We start from the raw sequence: 20,452 nt of genomic DNA, 5'->3' as shown, positions 1-20,452 counted from the left end.
CGGGGCTCTGGGCGCGCGCCTGGCCGCGGGGCCGGGCGGGGCTCGCTCGTCTCGGGGCGCGCCGGGGAGGGCTCGCTCCCGCCGAGAGCCCGCTGCGCGGGCGCGCGCGCCCCGTCTGGCTGCTAGGCGACGGCGAGGACCCGGAGAAGCCTCCGGTACTGGCAAGAGCCTGTTGCTGCCCCTGTTTGCATATTCGTTACACTGCTGTCTTTAAAAAGGAATTAATTGCCCCGGCACCTTTTAGAGGCCTGTGAAAAGTCCCTGACCACCACGCTACCCTGGGTTTTACTGATTAACTTATCCCTGTCCTAAGTCCTCCAGAGTGTGGCTTTGGGTGCATTTTAAGGAGTTATTAACAAGGCTGAGGGACCGGCGCTTAGGTTTAAAGGCTATTTAAAGGCTAACCTTTCAGAGTTTTTGTTTCCAGAGCAACATAGACATGAGGAAGTTGCAATCTGAGAACTTAAAACGTGGGGCATGGATGTTAAAATGAGACCTGCTGGTATATTGAAACTAATATCTAATTCAGTTAACTTTTTGAATGCCTGTTGCACCAATCACAGTTACCAGTCTCGTGTGTGAACACGGATGTTCATTGGATGCATGAATGAAATGCGTAAAGCACCAGGCTAGACGATACCAAAAAAAACACCAAAACAAAAACCCAAATGAGATTGTTCGTGTCCTCCAGAAGTTGTTTTCCTATACAGCCATATGTGTACACATACGTGATAGAACAAAAATGTATAACCCATGAGAGAGGTACAAAAGTGTTGAAAGAGAGAGGAGAGTGCATACGGATGTGGAAGATATGAAAATGTCTATCAAAATATGAAGAATTAAAAAGTAAGGCTGGGCACGGTAGCTCACGCCTGTAATCCTAGAACTCTGGGAGGCCGAGGCGGGTAGATCCTTTGAGCTCAGGAGTTCGAGACCAGCCTGAGCAAGAGCGAGACCCCTGTCTCTACTAAAATAGAGAGAAATTATATGGACAACTAAAATATATATAGAAAAATTAGCCGGGCATGGTGGCGCATGCCTGTAGTCCCAGCTACTCAGGGGGCTGAGGCAGAAGGATTGCTTGAGCCCAGGAGTTTGAGGTTGCTGTGAGCTAGGCTGATGCCACGGCACTCTAGCCAGGGCAACAGAGTGAGACCCTGTCTCAAAATAATAATAATAATACTGTTAGATACTTTTGTAAAAGGTTAGTGAGAGTATATACACTTATAAAACCGATAGGAAAAGCAATTTAGCAATATGTATTAATATCAACAGCCTTTTATGTTCATAAGTTTTGCTCAAGTTACCCAACTCAGAAAATTTAACCAAAGGGAAAAATCCAAAATATTAAAAATCTGTTAGATTGGACTATATAAACTTGTCATTTTTATAGGTCAAAATGTTGAATATTGGTAATTTCATATGGATCAACCTAATACATGCACAAAGATATTCATTGTATTTGGTGGTTTTTTGTTTGTTTGTTTGTTTGAGATGGAGTCTTGCTCTGTCACCTGAGCTAGAGTGCCGTGGCATCAGCCCAGCTCACAGCAACCTCAAACTCCTGGGCTCAAGCGATTCTTCTGCCTCAGCCTCCCGAGTAGCTGGGACTACAGGCACACACCACCACGCCTGGCTAATTTTTCTCTTTTTAGTAGAGATGGGGTCTCACTCTTGCTCAGGCTGGGCTGCAACTCCTGACCTCAAGCGATCCTCCCGCCTCTACCTCCCAGAGTGCTGGGATTACGGGCGGGTGTGAGCCACTGTGCCCAGCCCTTGTACTTGTGATTGTGAAAAAGTAGAAAAAACTAATGTCTAATATTAGAGGAATGGTTAAATAAATTGTGATGCAAACTTTAATGTTAGTCCTTTATATTTTTTTTAAATTGAGGTATAATTTGCATATACTAAAATTCATAGAGCTTATGTGTTCAATTTGATGACATTTAGCAGTTGTGTACACCCCCTAAAAAAGAGCTGGAACATTTCCATGGCTCCAGAAGTTCCTTTGTGCCCCTTTCCAGGCAATCCACCACCAACCAAGAGGCTACAATGAATTATTTATCTGCTCTTGAGCTGCATAAAAATGGAACCCTACAGTAAGCATTGCCTTGTGTCTAACTTATTTCTGCTTTGTGTCTGATTTCAATATAGTACCTGTGGGATTCATCCATGCTGTTGTATCAGTAATTAATTCTTTTTTATTGTTGAGTAGTATCCCATTGTATGACCATACCACAGTGTGGTTATCTATTCCATTGATGGCCATTTGGTTTGTGTGTAGATTTTGGATATTATGCATATTATGCATAAGACCTTGTGTGGACATATGTTTTTATCCCTCTTGGGAAAAATGTGTCAAATTTCTGAATCATATGGTAAGTGTAGTTTACATTATAGACACTGCCAAATTGTTTTTCCAGAGTGATCACACTTTTTTATCTTACTAGCAATAGATGAGAGTTTCACTTGTTCCACATTGTTGCCAAATTTTGGTATTTTCAGTCCTTATGCAATGATATCTTATTGTGACTTTATTTTTTTTTTTTCTTAGAGACAGGATCTCACTCTGACATCCACGCTGGATTGCAGTGGCTTGGTCATAGCTCGCTGGAACCTCCAACTCCTGGGCACAAGTGATCCTCCTGCCTCAGCCCCCAGAGTAGCTGGGACTACAAGTGTGTGCCACCATGCCCAACTAATGTTTTTATTTTTTGTAGAGATAGGGTCTTACCATGTTGCCCAGGCTGGTCTCGAACTCCTGGCCTCAAGCTGTCCTCCCATTTCAACCTCCCAAAGTGCTGGGATTACATGTGTGAGCCACTGCATCCGGCTCATTGTGATTTTAATGTACATTTCCCTGATGCCTAATGATGTTGAATAACTTCATGTATTATTATTATTGTCAGTACTGAATGCAGTAATATATGTAAAGTGCTTAGCACGGTGCCTGGCATATGGTAGGAGCATAATAAATGTCAGTTCTAATTATAGGTTGGATAACACCCATTTATCCTTGAATGTAACACCAGTTATTTTGCTTTCCAAAGCATTCCCTTTCTTTTGGTCTCAGCACCCTAGTTTTCCATAGGGAGCCACTCTTCATCCTCAGCCCATGTGGTTTGGCTGGTCTGATCTCTCCCCAGGCAACAAGCATGGATATGTCACCCGATCACAGTCAATGAGCTTCAGAACTAGGGTTTTGGAGAAACTATTGGGAAAGAAGTAGTCTTCTTTTATTGTGATGTCTATGTATAGGATGATTTGAACCATAAACCTCTGGAGCTATCATGTGGCCTAAGACGAACACCATTATGGAGAAAAGCAGAGCTGAGAGATGAAGAGAAATGTCTTGTGTAAGCTCCTGGTTCTAGCTTAGCCTGAAACTGGCATTTTTCTTTATGTAAGCCAATAAAATAATTTTGCTTAAACCAGCTATTCATAGAATAGGGTTTCTGTCTCTTATCCTAACTGATACAGAAGTCTAATGGACAGAGGTACCAAGTATGGGAATCTAATAGCCAAAGAAAATAATCTAATAAGCCAACAAAGTACCAACTAATTAATGGATCAGGCAGGAACCAAATGATCCCCACGGTTCAGGACTTTCTGACACAGTTGGATTAGAGAATATACTCGGACCTGGGGCAAAAATGGGGCTCTCCTACTCTAGACTTAGGAACTTTCCATGAACAGCGCTGGATAAACAGAGCAGACTCTAACTTACCCACTATCTGTGAGAACTGTAGGTGGCCTCATATACTCTGGATGTCATCAGGAGAGAAGAGATAGAAGATGGCCAGAGCTTTCTCTGGAAGAAGCCCTGGGCCTGTCCTAGGTGTACTTACCAGGAGATAACAGAAAGGTCAAGGGCTCATTGTCTTTGGTGGAAGCAGGTCAAAGAGAGAACAAAGGAGTTGAGCATGCCCGGATGTAACCTTTAGTATGCTGATCCCCTTACTAGTAAACACTGACCAGGGGATATCAGCTTCCACTAATCAAATTATGACTCTCCCTCATTGTAGAGTATTAAAGGGTGAGGAAAGGATTCTTTCTGGTTCTGGGTAAGACACTGCATTCTGTCTTTCCACCTGAATGTAGCTATAAAAACTGGACAGAATGCACAGAGAAGCTATTTGAGGACTCTCAAAAATAAGTAGTAGCAGGCAGATCAGTGAAGAAGACAAAAATTCGAAGAACCACTGAACTGATGTTGAGTTTACCATTTTTTCAACCTCTGGTGTTCCCCTAGCCTGAACTATCGATGCTGAATTTTATACTCAGCAAAAATATCATTCAGTAATGAAGTTGAAATAAAGACATTCTCAGGTTGAGGAAAACTAAGACAATTTGTTGTTAGTAGACTTGCACTAAAAAAAATTGCTAAAGGCAATTCACTTTCTCCTTTGTAGTTCATTAAAGTATGTTTAATGATGTAAAGCAAAAATTTTAACAATGTCTGATGGAGTTTTCAATGTTTATAGATGTAATATATAACAACTACAAAATAAAGGTCCAAGGATAAAGAGACCTATATGGTAGTGAGGTTTACACATTGCACTTGCAGTGGTAAAATATCAATTCTAAGTAGATTTACGAAAGTTAATGTCTACTGTAATCTCTAGAACAACTCATAAACATACACAAAGAGATATAATCAAAACACATAATAGATAAAATGTAATACTAAAAAAATGTTCAAATAACTCAAAAGGAGACAGGAAAGGAGAAACAGAAGAACAAAAAACAGTTAACAAACAGAAAGCAAAAAATAAAATAGTAGGCCTAAATCGAAAAATAATTACATTAAGTATAAATGGTCTAAACTGGGGGTTGATAAACTCTTTAACAGATTCATATGGTAAACATTTTGGCTTTGTGAGCCACATCCAATCTCTATTACATATTCTTATGTTTCAAAAACAGGTAGTGGGCTGGATGTGGCCCATGGGCAATAGTTGGCCAATCTTTGGTCTCAATACACCAACTAAAAGACAGATTGTTGGAATGGATTAAAAAAAAGAAAAGAAAGCAAGCATGACCTAATTATATTCTGTCTACAAGAAACTCACATCTGTTATAATGAATTAGGTAGGTTAAAAGTAAAGGGTGAGAAAAAGGGAATGCTCCTCCTTAGCACTTCCCCATGAGGTAAAATTCTTGATAAAAGTTCCTTCTAATGTGTGCTAAGATGGAAACTTGAGAGGAGCAGAAGGGGTTCTCCCTGCTATTTCCTTTCTCTTCCCTTATATGGAAATCAAATTTCTGGTAATTTCAGAGTTTAAGAAAATAGCCCTGAAACTGGAAGTAAAGAATGCTTCAGAGTTTCATCAGTAACCCTAACCAAACCTGATCTCTCATGCCACAACAAAAGCCTTTAGACACTCATTCTGAGCCTATTTACTCTTATTTTACATGTACTGCTAACTATATTAGCCACTCCACCAATGTCATCAGATAAGAAACAATAAGTTAGAAGGGAGTAGAAATGAGCAACCAATGTGCAAGGCAGAGTAAGAAAGGTGTGTGACAGTACAATTGCCACTGGACAATATAATGGTAAATTAGAGGATTCAAGGTAAAGTTAAGACATAACCAATTTCTCCTGCTATGTGTTTCATTCTGTACAAATATTACTTAAAAGAGAAATTTCAATCTGTAGATTCTATTTTCCTTATTTTAAGAATGTTTTCCCTGTATTTTTTGATAATTTTTCTATTTCTTTGTTAAATTTCTACTTCAAAGAAAATTATCCATATATTGAATCACTTTTATTTTCCATATCTATTCATTCTTTTTAAATGAATTAAAAAAAATTCTCCTGCATTCACTTTGTTCATCTCAAGCCTTTCCTCCTCAGGAATAAATAATTTTTTTCTATTGCAATTCTGTTCCTTACTGGTTAGCAGTCCTGCCTCTGATATACTTAGGAATAAGAGCAGGAGAACAAATGGAGGCTCATCTTGCATATATCTAAATATTCTGAAGTTATAAATCAAACTAATAGGATATTAAATTAAAAAATATGTTCTATCATCCTTCTTTGACAAATATACTTTCATACTAACAAAATAGAAAATATGTGTAAAAGCCATGGTTTTTACATGACTGCAATTTGGCAAAACATTAAAGGTGTATATAATTATAATTGGGCATATTTGGGTGTTCTGTTCATGGGCCAGCGATGTTTAGATGCACACTAAAATAAAAATTTTCATAGTTCATACGTTTTTGTCTATTCCATAAAATTAATTTTTCTTTCTTTCATTTTAGCAAAATCACCAATTATGTTAGTACAATGAAGATTTTCACATAATTTGTCTTCTGAAGATAGGAAATATCTAAAGGATTAAAAAATAAAAATTGGGCCAGATTTGGTGGCTCAGACCTGTAATCCTAGCACTTTGGGAGGCTGAGGTAGGAGGATTGATTGAAGCCAGGAGTTCAAGACCAGCTCGAGTAAGAGCAAGACCCCATCTCTACAAAAAATAGAAAAATTAGCCAGTTGTTCTGATGTGTACCTGTAGTCCTAGCTACTCCGGAGGCTGAGGCAGGAGGCTCACTTGAGTCTAGGAGTTTGAGGCCGCAGTGAGCTATGATGACCCTGTCTCAAAACTAAATAAATAAATAAATAAAAACTGAACAAAATTTGAGTAATTTTCATCAAAAACAAAATAAATGTAAAAAATTTAAAAATTTAAATTGTTCTAATGATCTTTATATTTTTCTCCTAAAACATTGAAATTTCTTTTTTTAATATCAAAAATATGGAATCCTTCACTAATTTGCATGTCATCCTTGATCAGGGGCCATGCTAATCTTCTCTGTATTGTTACGATTTTGGTGTATGTGCTGCTGAAGTGAGCACTGAAATTTCTTTCTTTCTTTTTTTTTTTTTTTGAGACAGAGTCTCATTCTATTGCCCGGGCCAGAGTGCCGTGGCATCAGCCTAGCTCACAGCAACCTCAAACTCCTGGGCTCAAGCAATCCTACTGCCTCAGCCTCCCGAGTAGCTGGGACTACAGGCATGAGCCACCATCCCCGGCTAATTTATATATATATAAATTTATATATATATAATATATATATTTAATATATATTATATATAAATAATATATAATATATATCTAAATTTATATATATCTAAATTTATATATATCTAAATTTATTATATATATAAATTTATATATATTTACATATATAAATTTATATATAAATATTTAGTTGTCCAGCTAATTTCTTTCTATTTTTTTTAGTAGAGATGGGGTCTCGCTCTTGCTCAGACTGGTCTTGAACTCCTGAGCTCAAACCATCCACCCGCCTCGGCCTCCCAGAGAGCTAGGATTACAGGCGTGAGCCACCATTACAATGAATATTAAAAGACAAAATAATTATAAGTGAAGAAAAATCAAAATTTTAAATCAAAATTATTTAGAGCTGAGATTGTATTCAATATCTTAAAAATTTAATACAATAATAGTAAATATTTTTATATTGAAAAACTATGTGTAGTTTTAATGTTCAATATCCACATAGTTAACCAATGTAAAGAATGGGAATTGTGCTTCATATATGTTATGTCTTGTCTGTACATATGTGCACATTTAAGAATAATATGTAATATGAGTTGTTATATTGCAAAATGCTCCTTGGATGCCATACATAACAGTTGTGAATAATGCTCTAATTTTTTAGTATCTTCAAAACCAACAAATTAGACAAAAAATGAAATGAGAGTATGAATGCTTGGCCTACTGGGAAATGATACTGTGTTAGGCAAGAATCTATTGGATTCATGCTATCCGAGACTAAGTATTTGACAAGTTAATGAATTGGTCTATTGTCTTTTCTAAATTCATCAATTTAAATCCTTCTCATCCTCCTGAGCAGTGTCCACCTCTGATGTTGGCAGAGGCGAACACACCCTCACAGCATTTGGCATTCTTCAATGCCTTTAAAGAAACAATTCCTTGGGGCCTGAGAAGTGTTAATTTTATGAGGGCAGAGTTTAGGGTTATGGGTTTTGCTGTGCCAATACAGAACACTGGAGAGGCCCGTGCGTTCTTTAACAAGTTCATTTTCATGGTCTTTGTAACATCCCCACTCCTCTAAAGAGCAGGAACCAGGGCACGGATTTCTTTTGTCTCTGTGTAAGGGTTTATATAAGAAACAGAATTTATTAGTTATGGTCAATATTTTTTTGATCTTTAATCTGTTTACTTGGAATTATAATTTTCTCTTTTCCTATCATTGCTTTGTATTTCATCTTATCTTTGAGTTCTTATTTTATAGAGTTCACGTTCTTCTTGAGTTGTCTTATAGAGAAGCCATTATAGAGAATTTCCTTCTCTTCTTTGAGATATATATCTTTTTTCGTAATCTTTGGTTTATTTCTTTCTCCCCCTTTTAAAAAAATAATATATTTGCTTAATCCAGACAGTATTTTTTCATCTTCTTAATGCTTAATAGAGGCAGCTCTATTCAGGCTTTTAATTCGCTGGGGTGTAGATGATTTCTCCTGAAATCCTTTCTCATTTTTATGTGAGACCCATTTGTCTTGTCGTTTTGAACTGCAGCTTGAAGACATAGTTCTCAGTGCTTTGTCCACTTTTCTGTCGCCTGACACTATGCATTGATTGGAAGAGGAGCTAGAATTGCCTGTAGCGTTTCTTAGAGAGAGTGGACTGTAATATCTTTTTAAGGTTTTATTAAATGTCTTGTATCAGACTTTGCTTCACGATGATGGGTTGGATGGGGAGGGGGAGGTGGTGAAGGAGTAATTAGATTCCCACTGGAAAGACGTATTTCCCTGGAGTGTGTATTTCTGCTAGAAAGAGTCAAAGCTGGCTGCTCAATATCCCATTTCACCCGTCTTTCCCCCTACCAACAGCTGGAAAATGACATTTTGGAAGATTAGCCTTATGTCAATAGCCAAGATGGTTTGAAATGGAAGAAATTGGACTCAGGGAAACCAAAGAGGCAATTCTTATGCAGGTGAGAAATGCATTAGGTGAAAACATTGTGTATTAAAGGAAAAAGATAAACTCTCATCATTTAGAGAAGAAAAAACCCCATGAACTTACAGCGATGAAAGAGACATAGATAACAAAGGATTGGGAATAGATAACATTTATTTAACCTTGGGGACTGGAAGATTGATAATACTGTCTGCTGCATGCTGAAAACTATTGATTTTTCTGAATGTGTAGAAAAAGATGACCTCAGTTTGGACATTATACAACTTTTTCAAAAATGAAAAAGGAAGCAAAAATACTATATGTATCATATAAGCTTAATTTGAGATATATATTTAAATCTAGAAGCACACAAAAATTTTTACAGTGGTTATTTCTGAAAGGTCGTTTATGGATATGTTAAATTTTTTTCTTTGTACTTTTCTGTGTTTTTCAACTTTTGTACAAATGAACATAACAGAAAATAGAAAAAGGAGTTGGAGAAAAGGGAGAAGAAGTTTTGTAATAGAGAAAAAGTTGCAAAACAGGGGGGCATCAGAGTTTATAGTACTATAGTTTAGGCAAATTGTGTGAAAAATCGTTAAAACATATTTTTTAAAAAACCCCAACCTTGAAGAGGTAAGATTTAGTTTATTGAGCATTTCAAATGTGGCTAGTTCAAATTGAGATGAGCTGTAAATGTAAATTACAAAGTGGATTTCAAAGGTTTAGTGCAAAAAAAGAGTATAAAATATGCATTTCTAAACATTGGTCACATGTTAAAATGATAATTTTGGACATATTTGATTAAATAAAATATAATATTGTCTAAGTCCATTTTGTGCTGCTATGACAGGAGACCTGAGACTGGGTGATTGATAAAGAACAGATTTACCTCTTACAGTTCTGGAAGCCGGAGTCCAAGGTCTAGGGCCCGCATCTGGTAAGGGCCTTCTTGCGGCATCATCACACGGTGGAAGGCAGGAGAGCAGCAGTGTGTAGGGGAGAGGAAGAGAGGGCCACACTTGCTTTCTTAACAGACCTGCCCCCCTGCAATGACATTAATCCATTCAGGAGGGCAAAGCCCTCATGACCTAATCACCTTCCATTAGCTATACCTCCAACACCATTGCACTGGGGCTGAAGCTTTCAACACATGAGCTCCGGGGGATACATTCAAACCATAGCAATTATTAAAAGTAATTTTGTGTATTTATTTTTATTTTTTTAAATATACCTACCAGAAAATTTAAAATGAAATGTGTAGCCCACATTTGCGCCTATATTTCTATCGAAGAGTGCTTGTCTAGAATATCATACAATTTTTAGTAAAACGGTGAAACCCAAAGGACTTTAAGTCTTTCCTCTAACAGCTTCTTCTGTACTATCCGATAAAAAAACTTTATCCTCTGTCCTAAGTCCTAAGGTTCTACTGACTTTGGTGTGTTTGGGAAAAATACAGAATTAATCAATCCATAGTGAGGGGTGTTTGCTGCTGAAATCTGTCCTCTCCTCCCTGGGACCTGTGTTCATTTTGCTGTTGGTCACTAGGTATAGATTTCTGAAACCACTTCCCCTTTTCACTCTTTCTCCAAAACAATGCTTATACAAGGTTATTTTGATTAACAGATGTTTTTGAAGTTTCAGAGGATAATTATAGCATAAGCAGAAAACTACTTCAGATTCACTCTCCGTGTCGCCTTTCCTGCCATGTTCTCCACTCAGGGAACTTCTCGCCCCCTCAGGAGGCCCGGCCCCTACTGCATTGCTGTGCCCTCCTCCTCTCCCTTCTTCCTTCCAGAGTCCAAGTCCCTCCTCCTAGCACCAGCAGACAACTCCAAAATATCTTGAGACTTTGTCATGTAGAACATTTTGCCTAAATATTTTGCATATAGCCTCTGCCTAGCCAACCCGACCTTGCGTTTCAAAGCCAAAAGTCTGTTTCCCAAAAGTCTGCTCTGCTCAAATTCCCATGAGTTCTTTATGGTAACACTATTTCATTTGATCACCCTAGTTTTGCTTATGGACAGGTGGTATAAGTCTCGTTATGAACCAAGCTCTGATATATTGACAGTTCTCAGGTAACAGAAAGGCTTTAGGCATGGAATGTTGTCTGTCTTCCAGAAATTAAGATCCAATGGCTAGTGTTATTTATGGAATAATACAGTGATTATGAGCATGAGCACCTGCTCTGACACTTACTGCCTGACCTAGGTGAGTTTCTTCTTTCTCACCATGAATTATCCCATTCTTAAAGAGAACGCGGTCATAATAATGGTCATAATAATGCCATCTTCCTCTTAGATGAGGAGTAAAATGAGACCATGAATCTTCAAAACTTATTACTCTGTGCGTGGTCTATAGTATGAGCTCAATACATAATACCTATTATGGTCATTAATATTGTATATGAATTCAAGGAGTATAGTAAGAGTAATAAGGGATTTATGTCTCTACAGGATAATGTATCTTTTAGGAATGCTTTTGCTTGCAAATAAGAAAACTGGACCTATGGTGGCTGAAACAATTAGGGATTTATTTACTCTTATGGGACACAATGGGATGCTATTGGCAATCAGGGCTGCTTCAGTGCTCTGCAATGTCACGGAAGACTCTGAGTCCTTCTGTCATTCTGCTCTGTCCTGCTCGGTGTGCGGTTTGCATTCTCAGGTCATGCCTGCTGGAGTCATGGTCACAGGCATTTTTGGCCTCACAACCACGTTCCAGGCGGGAAGAAAAGAGAAAAGTGAAGGGGCCAAATCCTCATACTAAGCCTTTGCCCTTTATTTCAGCAGGGGATGGCCTCCCCAGGGCCTTCTGCTCACATCTCTTTGGCCACACCTGTGTCATGGCTGGACCTGTGTCACCTAGCCAGCCTTAGCTCTGAGGAAGGTGAGAAAGTCAAGTGTTTAGCTTCTCTGCCTCAATAGAAAAGAAAAGTAAGGGAAAGGTAGGGAAGTGGATATTGATCTAACCTGTATCATTGGCCACAGGGTAGTATAATTTGGAGTGTAAAAAGAACCAGCTTCTAGGGAGGCAGCATTATTTCCTTACCGCAGAGACCCAGGGAAACTAGGTCACAGCACATGGTAACTAAGTGTTTTACTACAGCCAGGCCCCTGGGAGGGGAAGGCCCTCTGCTCCCCCTGCCCTTTTTTACTAACACGTGTCAAGTGACTGTTACGTAACTGGGACTACACAGTTGGGTAATATTGACGCAGTCATTGTCTTCAGTGATGGAGGGCTTGTCAACCTATATGCTATAGGGAAAACACAGAGCAGGGAGTATTTGCTCAGAGTGGGAAATCAGGAAAGGCTGCCCAAAGAAGATGACACTGGATCTAGGTTTGGAAAGATGACAAAGATTTGGGAAGGTAAACGGGGTGGAAAGGTATTACAGGTAGAAGCAACATGTGCAAAGACCCAGAGGTAAGGAGACCATGTAGGTGATTCAAAGAACCCTGAGGAGTTTGTTAAGACTGGAGCTTAGGGTTTACATTGGGGCCTGATGAGAAATAGGACAGGAAGGGAGCAGGGGTAGGTTCAAGGGTGCCTCGTTTGCCAAACCAAGAAAATAACGTGGAGCCATTGCAGTAATTCAAGGCAGGGGATGATATGATTAATATTACGTTCAAAATTGCTTTAGCAGGCCATGTAAAAGACAGACCAGAGGAAGGGGAGATGAAATCAGGTGCAGAATAATTAAAAGGTAATTGGAAGAATCCAGGAGAAACAGTGAGGGTCTGAACCAGTGTGGTGTTGGAGGACGTCACATCTAGAGATTTCGGGGACACTGAGGAGGCCAAAACAACTGATTGGATCTACATGTTAACACAAATTTAGGGGTGCCCTGGCTTGGGCAACTGGGTAGATGTGATGCCTCAGGATGACAAAGTGAGTGCTGATGAAAATCAAGGTAATTTTTGAGGAAAGATGATGGGTTTGACTTTGGACAAGTTGAGTTTGAGGTACCTGCAGGACACTTCGATGGATATGTCTGGTAGGCATTTTTGAGACACAAGTCCGGAGTGCGGTCCAGGCAGAGATACTGATTTATCATCTGCAAATAGATAATGGTGACGTCTCTGAAATGGGTATGCACATCCCACCCCCAAGGGGAATGTGTCAGTGTCACCACAGCCCCAAAGCCACCTTTTGGGGGCTATCTCTTATCAAGAAAAAAATTTAAAATTAGTGTATTAATTATGTGTCGATAAAACAATCATAAAGTTAGTCCATATAAACTGTACAAATCAAATTAAAAGAAAATTTACATTTTGAATGGGAGTAATTAGGAACTCAAAGTCATTAGGTGCCTTGTGCAGTGTTTTCCTACCTTTCAAGAGGTCTGCCTGTGTGACTAATGGAATATACCAGAAGTAGTGGCATGTCACTTGGGTCATTGCCTTGGGGGCGGGGGGGGGGGAGACAGCTGCCATGTGGAGAGCACCACAGGGTGAGGAACTGAGGCCTTCGGCCAACAGCCCTGTGTCACCCCACTTTGAAAGCAGACCCTCCAGCCCGGGCAAGCCTTCAGATGACAGCAGCCCCTGCCCACATCCGACTGCAGCCTGGTTAGAGACTCCGGGCCAGAGCCACCAGTTAAGGTGCTCCCCAATTCCTAACACTCCACACTATGTGAGGTAATAAATGTTTACCACTTTTAAGCCACCAAATTTGGGGATAATTCACTACACAACTAAAGATAATTAATAAAATGGGACATAATAATTTGTATAAAAGAATTATCTGTCTTGTTTCCATAGAAACAAATTTTTTTATGACTATTTCCATGCTTACTTGCTTTAATATTTTATTTTCTATAGAAATGATTCTAGATTTTATAACTTTTTTTGACATATTAGACCCTAAGTAGATTTTTAAATAAATTTTAATTTTGAGAAGCTATATTCTCCAGCAAAAAGAAATAATTTAATAGCTCAACATTTTATATTAGCATTTATAGCATTTTAAAGTAATATCAATATATAGTAACAAGCTGCTGAATTTTAATAACAGTTAAAATTTTGTACTTATGACAATTTCATAACTCAAACAATTGCTATACGATAATTAGCCTATAATTACTTAGCAATTTCTAATGTATTTTTATATAATAATTACTTCTTTGGATTATTCATGGTAAATAACTATTACTTGTTACATCGTGATTGTGGATTTAAAATGTGAACTCAGGGATGCCATTCTGATACAATAAAATGACAAATGATATAAACTACAATATAAAATACCACATGTAACCAATATGCTAATATCAAAAAGGGTTTTGCCGTTAATTTTGTGATAATAACTGGTTAGCACATCACTCATGAAAGGAGCAACTCATTTATAAACTCAGGTTATTTTAGGTGTTGTTGGATCAGCAAGGTCTTCATCCTTAATAAGTTAACGTGGCATTGTTTATATCTGTTCCATTAGAACAAAAAACTTTACTTCCATTTGCTGGATGAATTTTCTACTGAGTGTACATATTCCTATCTTTGGAGGAAAAAAATGTTAAAAAAACATTCAAAGAAGAATATCAAAGGCATGAGATGTCTCTGGTGTGAAGAGTGTGTGGTGATCTCACGAAGTATTAATCCATGACCTATAAAGCATGTGCATGGCAGCCCTGAGTGTGCAGGCTGAGAGGAGGTGACAGACTAGGACCCACTGCCTTTTGATCTGATAGAGAAATAAGAAAGACCAGCAGAGCACTGAACAGTCCTCCTGAGTTGGCGTTTGGAGAATAATAACTCTGGGGGTTATTTTCCCTCCCTCCCAAAGGCAGCTACAAAGTTAGAAGGACCTGTTAGTTTTACTTTAACATTCTTCAAAGGGGCTTGAGTGACTCCAGTGTAGGCATCTGTGAGGTTCAGGGTGCACCCAGTGAGAAACAGTGCTTTGAGGGGCCCAGCAAAGCACTTTGCAGGCAGCAGGCTTGGTGTCAGCAGCAGGGCTCGCAGCAGGCTTGCGTAAGTACCACGTGTAGCCCACTCTGCAGGGAAGGGTCCTGGTGCAAGACACTTGAGTGGGTAGGTGAGAGCATCCCATTGGGACCTAATACAGCCCTGCCAAAGGAATGATTTGGGAAAGTCACCTCTGGGGATGAGTTCAGAGGTTGAAGAGGAGAAGGAGATATTTTGAAGTACAAAGAACAGGCCTTCCCATCTCCTTTTTGTCTTTTTTCCTTGGGGCATTTTCTTGAAAGAAAATCTGGGAAATGGAAATTTAGGTTGCAGATTTTGTGCAGCCTAAAGTGGAAACATCTAAAACAGAAACCCCACAGAAAAGATTGAATTTTTTTTTCTCTCTCCCATGTAATAGTACAGGGTTGATACATTGCACCATGGTGTTAACAAATCCATTGACTCACCAGTCCTAGACTGTTGCCATTATCTACCAACATAGTTGGCATCCTACCAACATTCTGGTATCCTACCCAGTCAGAAAAAGGAGGAGGAGAGGATATGTGTCTTCCCTTTAAGAGCATGACCAAGATGTTGAACACATCACTTCCCTTTACATCCTATTGGCCAGAACATAGTTATATGGCCAGATCTAGCTGCAAAAGAGTCTGGGAAATGTAGTCTTTATTTTGGGTGGCCATAGCCCAGCTAAATGGGGATTTTATTACTATGAGAGAGAAAGAGAGAGTAAATGCTGGAGGGAAACTGTTTCCAATACAAAGTGTGTTCCATTGTTTGCAGCTGAGAACTTTTACCAATTAAAGACCATTTGAGGGCGGGCGTGGTGGCTCACGCCTGTAATCCTAGCACTCTGGGAGGCCAAGGCGGGAGGATCGCTCGAGGTCAACAGTTCGAGACCAGCCTGAGCAAGAGCAAGACGGCCCCTCCACTGCCCCCCGCACCCCTCCCCCACCCCCATTTCTACTAAAAAGAGAAAGAAATTAGGGGGACAACTAAAAATATATAGAAAAAATTAGCTAGGCATTGTGGCTCATGCCTGTAGGCCCAGCTACTGGGGAGGCTGAGGCAGGAGGATCACTTGAACCCAGGAATTTGAGGTTGCTGTGAGCCAAGTTGATGCCATGGCACTCTATCTAGCCCGGGCAAGAGTGAGATTCTGTCTCAAAAAAATAAAAAATAAAATAAAATAAAACATAAAGACCATTCGGGGATGTTGTTAAATCATAGAACTCATCTAAACTCTTAGACTTATTTTTTTCTCTCTTTTTATTCTTATTTTTAGTGATTTGTCATAATCAGAGAAGAAGCAGGCCAAACCAAAATAATTTATTTAGGACTTTAGTTCAGTTACTCTTGTTTTCAACCACCCTACATATTTGTCTTATTAATTGTTTTGAATTGTAACTCTGATGTCTTGCTACCTTCAATACTCAAAAATCTTCATTGGCTTTCGAATCCTTCCAGAAGCAGCATATACAAAGGATCTAAGGTAGAGAAGAACATGAAAGCAGTGGGTGATGGCAAATAGTTTGGCATGACTGCAGCTTACGGTGGGATGGGAGACTCATTGGTGGAAGATGAGCTAGACAGGTAGCAGAATCTGTATGCCAAGATAAGGAGTTTGGACTTTTCGCGGTGACATTTTAAGCAAGGTAATACATGGTTAATATGCATTTTATAAAGGTCATCGTACTTGCATTTGTCTAGATTCTTGCAAGAAATAGAAGCTGGCTCTAGCTGATTAGGTAGAAAAAATGTAATTAAAATAATATTGGATCATAGAATTATTAGGAACCTGATATGAAGTTCAGTCTTATGAACAGTGTCCCAAACTACCTGGCAGAACTGGCTAGATGAGGAAACTGTCCTTCCACTGTCACTGTCATCATGGACCACCAGCTGCTACAGTTTGTCCTTCTTCTGTAAGTCAACACAACTGAAATTTCCACAGACTCCAGCACTGAAGCCATTTCTGCACCCAGGAATCCAAGCTTGCAGACACTGCCATTCCTGAAGGCTGGATACCTTTACCACCAGCAAGGAGATTCTGCATGGAGCCAGTCTCCTCCAGCTGTCTGCTGCTGAGTCAGAGTCTCACTTAGATATCTAATTGGTGGCGTGTAGGTTGCAGCATGCCTGCAAAGAAGCCTGGGAGACAAGCTTTTTGAGTTAACTCTCCAAACACAGACAGGACATTCCAAAGGTACTGGCCAGCCAGCGAGCATGACAAATGTCCCCATCAGTAACTTTTTCACATGGTCTGGCTTTCTGAAAATATACTACCTGTACCCAGACATTTATCCTGGACTTAGACAGGAGGGAGAAGGTAGCAATCCTTTTTGCCAGATACAAGTAGAACTTGTCTTTCCAGTTCCACATTTGAATAACAATCACGTTTTTAACTCTAATTTTCTTGCCAGGCATGATGCCAGATACTTTTATCATCCCCCTCCTTAACTCATTGTACATCAGCTCCCACTATCATACAGATGAGCAAACTGAGATTCAGAAAGATTGAATGACTTAAGAAGGCCAGGGGACTTGGAAGTCATGGAACCAGGATTCTAACCCAAGTTTCCTGACTCCACGTCTTTCCCAAGACTTGCGTACGAAACCGTGGAATTTTCTAAAATTAGAAAAAGGTTTTAATAAGTCGTATGAACTTATTTATTTCCTTATTGTTGGTAGTGGGGCACTCATGTATTTGGCTTGTAGGAAAACAATGCCTTTCTTTTTTAAGTGAGCACATGGAGTCTTATACTCATTCTATGAGTTTTTTAGTTATTCAGGGCACCTAGGAACCTCTAGGTGCCATCTTTTCCTAGAGCAGATGTAAACCCACCCAGCATCCCTACGGCTGACTAAGCAGTGACTCTCAGGGGTGCTGTGGGTGACAGGCATAACTCAAGAGTTGACGGTAACTGAGCTCTTTGGGAGGCAAAATTGTGAAGGCAAAATGTGGATCTGGTGCCAAGCACTCTCCCACCTCTAAATATTTACTCAGGTTTGCTTTGCATCCATATACGTATGAAAAATAAGTATGATGTAGCGAGTGTTTTAATGATAAAATCCACTTCTTCATTGTTTATCTTACATTTTGGCCTTCCTAATATTTTACTCTTTTTTTATTTTTTATTTTATTTTATTTTTTTGGAGACAGAGTCTCGCTCTGTTGCCCGGGCGAGAATGCCATGGTGTCAGTCTAGCTCACAGCAACCTCAAACTCTTGGGCTCAAGCGATCCATCTGCCTCAGCCTCCCGAGTAGCTGGGACTACAGGCATGAGCCGCCATGCCCCGCTAATTTTTTTTTTTATATATATTTTTAGTTGTCCAGATAATTTCTTTCTATTTTTAGTAGAGACGGGGTCTCACTCTTGCTCAGGTTGGTCTCAAACTCCTGACCTCAAGTGATCCTCCCGCCTTGGCCTCCCAGAGTGCTAGGATTACAGGTGTGAGCCACCACGCCCAGCCTTACTCTTTTTGTTTTTTAAAGGAAATCATAATTATAGCACATGACATGTCCCTTTACTTTATTTTTAAATAATTTTGCCTGATCTGTGAAATCTGAAAGACTATTTTGCCTAAAGGAAGGCCTATTCTACTTGGAAGCATTTGTAAGTTTGCATTATGAGAGAGGTTTTTATATTGCCTAACAAAGAAACACACACACACACACACACACACACACACACACACACACACACACACACACATGGTTCCTTAATAAACAACGCTATAATCTGTTTTTTTTAAACCTGATAATCCCACTGAAGCCAAAATCTCATTGCTGCCTCCAAGTGCTGATGTGTTCCATCTCCAGGCACCTGCCCATGGCTTCACCCCAGATCCAGCCCATTCCAAGCAGGAGCCCACCCAGATCCTGACTTCCCCAGTGTTACTGCCTTTGGGGTTTGAAGCCTGGAGAAAATGAGCATCCAACAATGCATCTTATAAATGTTAAAGTTAATGTGACAAGCTCAAAATACATGCTTTTAGCAGAGTGCAGATGACATCAGACTGGAATATATCACCAGGCTTCTCCAGTCCCCAGCGTCCTCATGGGATGTGTGCGAGGCTGAGTCATGCAATCCTGCCAAACCAGGGCTGGGGCTTTCAAGTGATGGGAAGCTCTGGTGGGGATTTACCAAGTCCTCTATTGGCCCTACCAAGTCATCCTCAAAGTCTGGCACAGTCACCTTTTAGGACTGCAAACCACATCATTTGAGTCTAAAATTTAGGTCTCAGGTACTATTTGGTGCCATTTTGCTATGTTGTCTCAAAGATTAAATATTGTGAAAATGACGAGTTATCACAAACCTACAACTAAACTTGATTTACTTCATGATGACCTGTCTGAACCACGTGCAATAATTACCAGGCTCAGGAGGGACCCGGCACAGCTGGCTTGCCAGGGCACATCCCAGCCACACACCCACTCCCTGTCTCAGCTTGACTCATCAGCTCCTCTGATATTGGGCCAGGATCAGAACAAGAAATCTGTTCCCTGTCTGTCTACCCCATATTGTCATTCATTTTACTGCTGCTCTCTCTGGGTAAGAGCAAAGGTATCTGCCAGGGAAGAAGGTGACTGTGTAGTGGAAGAGATGTGGCTCCGGGAGAATGACATCTAGAACCCCATCAACTGTAGCATCCTGGTCTTTGGGGAGCTTGGCTGACCCTGTATACAATCTACTGAGTCTAAGGGTATGCAGGAAAGAGTTAACAAAGTAGGCTTAAACTGCTATCCTTGAAAAGGCCTTCTTCCTAGGCTGGCCCTTGGCTGGTATCTGGGCACTTAGATTTCAGGAGGGTTCCTACTATTAATGGATAAGTGTGTCCCAATGTGCCTAAGCTGTTTGTACAAACAATATGGTTTATGCCAAATACCCGCTTTCCTTCTTTGGTGTCTAGCAGAGTCTGCCTACATAACCAGGCCCAGGAAAAACCCAGAGCACTGAGTCTCTAATAAGTCTCCTAGATATGCAACATTTCACACCTGTGCTCACAACTCGGTGCTGAAGGAACTAGCTTAGTTCCCTCACATCCTGTGTGAGTCTAATGGGAGAGGATACTTGGAGCTCGTGCCTGGCTTCCCCCAGACCTCTTCCCATGCACCTTCTTCCTGTGCTGACTGTGCTTGATATCTTTTTCCTCTAATAAATCATAGCCATGAGTCACCACTATATGCTGAGTCCTGTGAGACCTCCTAGTGAATTACTGAAACTGAGGGTGGTCTTGGGGACTTGAAGGGTAATAAAAACTCTTCAACAGTATTATAACATCCACCCCATATGCAATGATCTAAAATCTATCTTTCCCATTGAATGCAAGCTCCGCAAGGCTGGGGCTATGTTCTGTTCATCACTATCTTTAGCACCTGGTATAGTATCTGTCACAAAGATGGTGATTGTCTACCTTTTCTGAAAAATTGACTAACCAAATAGGATAGAAAGAGAAGGTTCTTAGCAGGAAAATGGTGGGAAACTGGATGCTGTGGATTTGAGCCCAAACATGACTTCATTTTAGATCATATAGATGAGTGACCCAGATGGTGGGACAGTATTTTA

The 20,452-nt window shown here is 39.9% G+C and overlaps 1 long non-coding RNA gene and 1 other non-coding gene across 2 annotated transcripts; one reads left to right on the top strand and one right to left on the bottom strand.

The window, feature by feature from the left end:
• Positions 1–70: 70 nt before the first annotated feature.
• LOC123638917 lies at positions 71–2,683 on the top strand. The gene is made up of 3 exons (XR_006735512.1): positions 71–155; positions 2,025–2,099; positions 2,555–2,683. It is a non-coding gene; the product is annotated as an uncharacterized LOC123638917 (long non-coding RNA).
• Positions 2,684–6,761: 4,078 nt separating this feature from the next.
• On the bottom strand, positions 6,762–6,868 carry LOC123638971. The gene has a single exon (XR_006735541.1). It is a non-coding gene; the product is annotated as a U6 spliceosomal RNA (small nuclear RNA).
• Positions 6,869–20,452: the final 13,584 nt, after the last annotated feature.

The sequence above is a fragment of the Lemur catta genome, chromosome 5 (assembly GCF_020740605.2).
Source record: "Lemur catta isolate mLemCat1 chromosome 5, mLemCat1.pri, whole genome shotgun sequence".
NCBI classification, from domain to species: domain Eukaryota; kingdom Metazoa; phylum Chordata; class Mammalia; order Primates; family Lemuridae; genus Lemur; species Lemur catta.
This window is presented reverse-complemented; position numbering and strand designations above follow the sequence as displayed.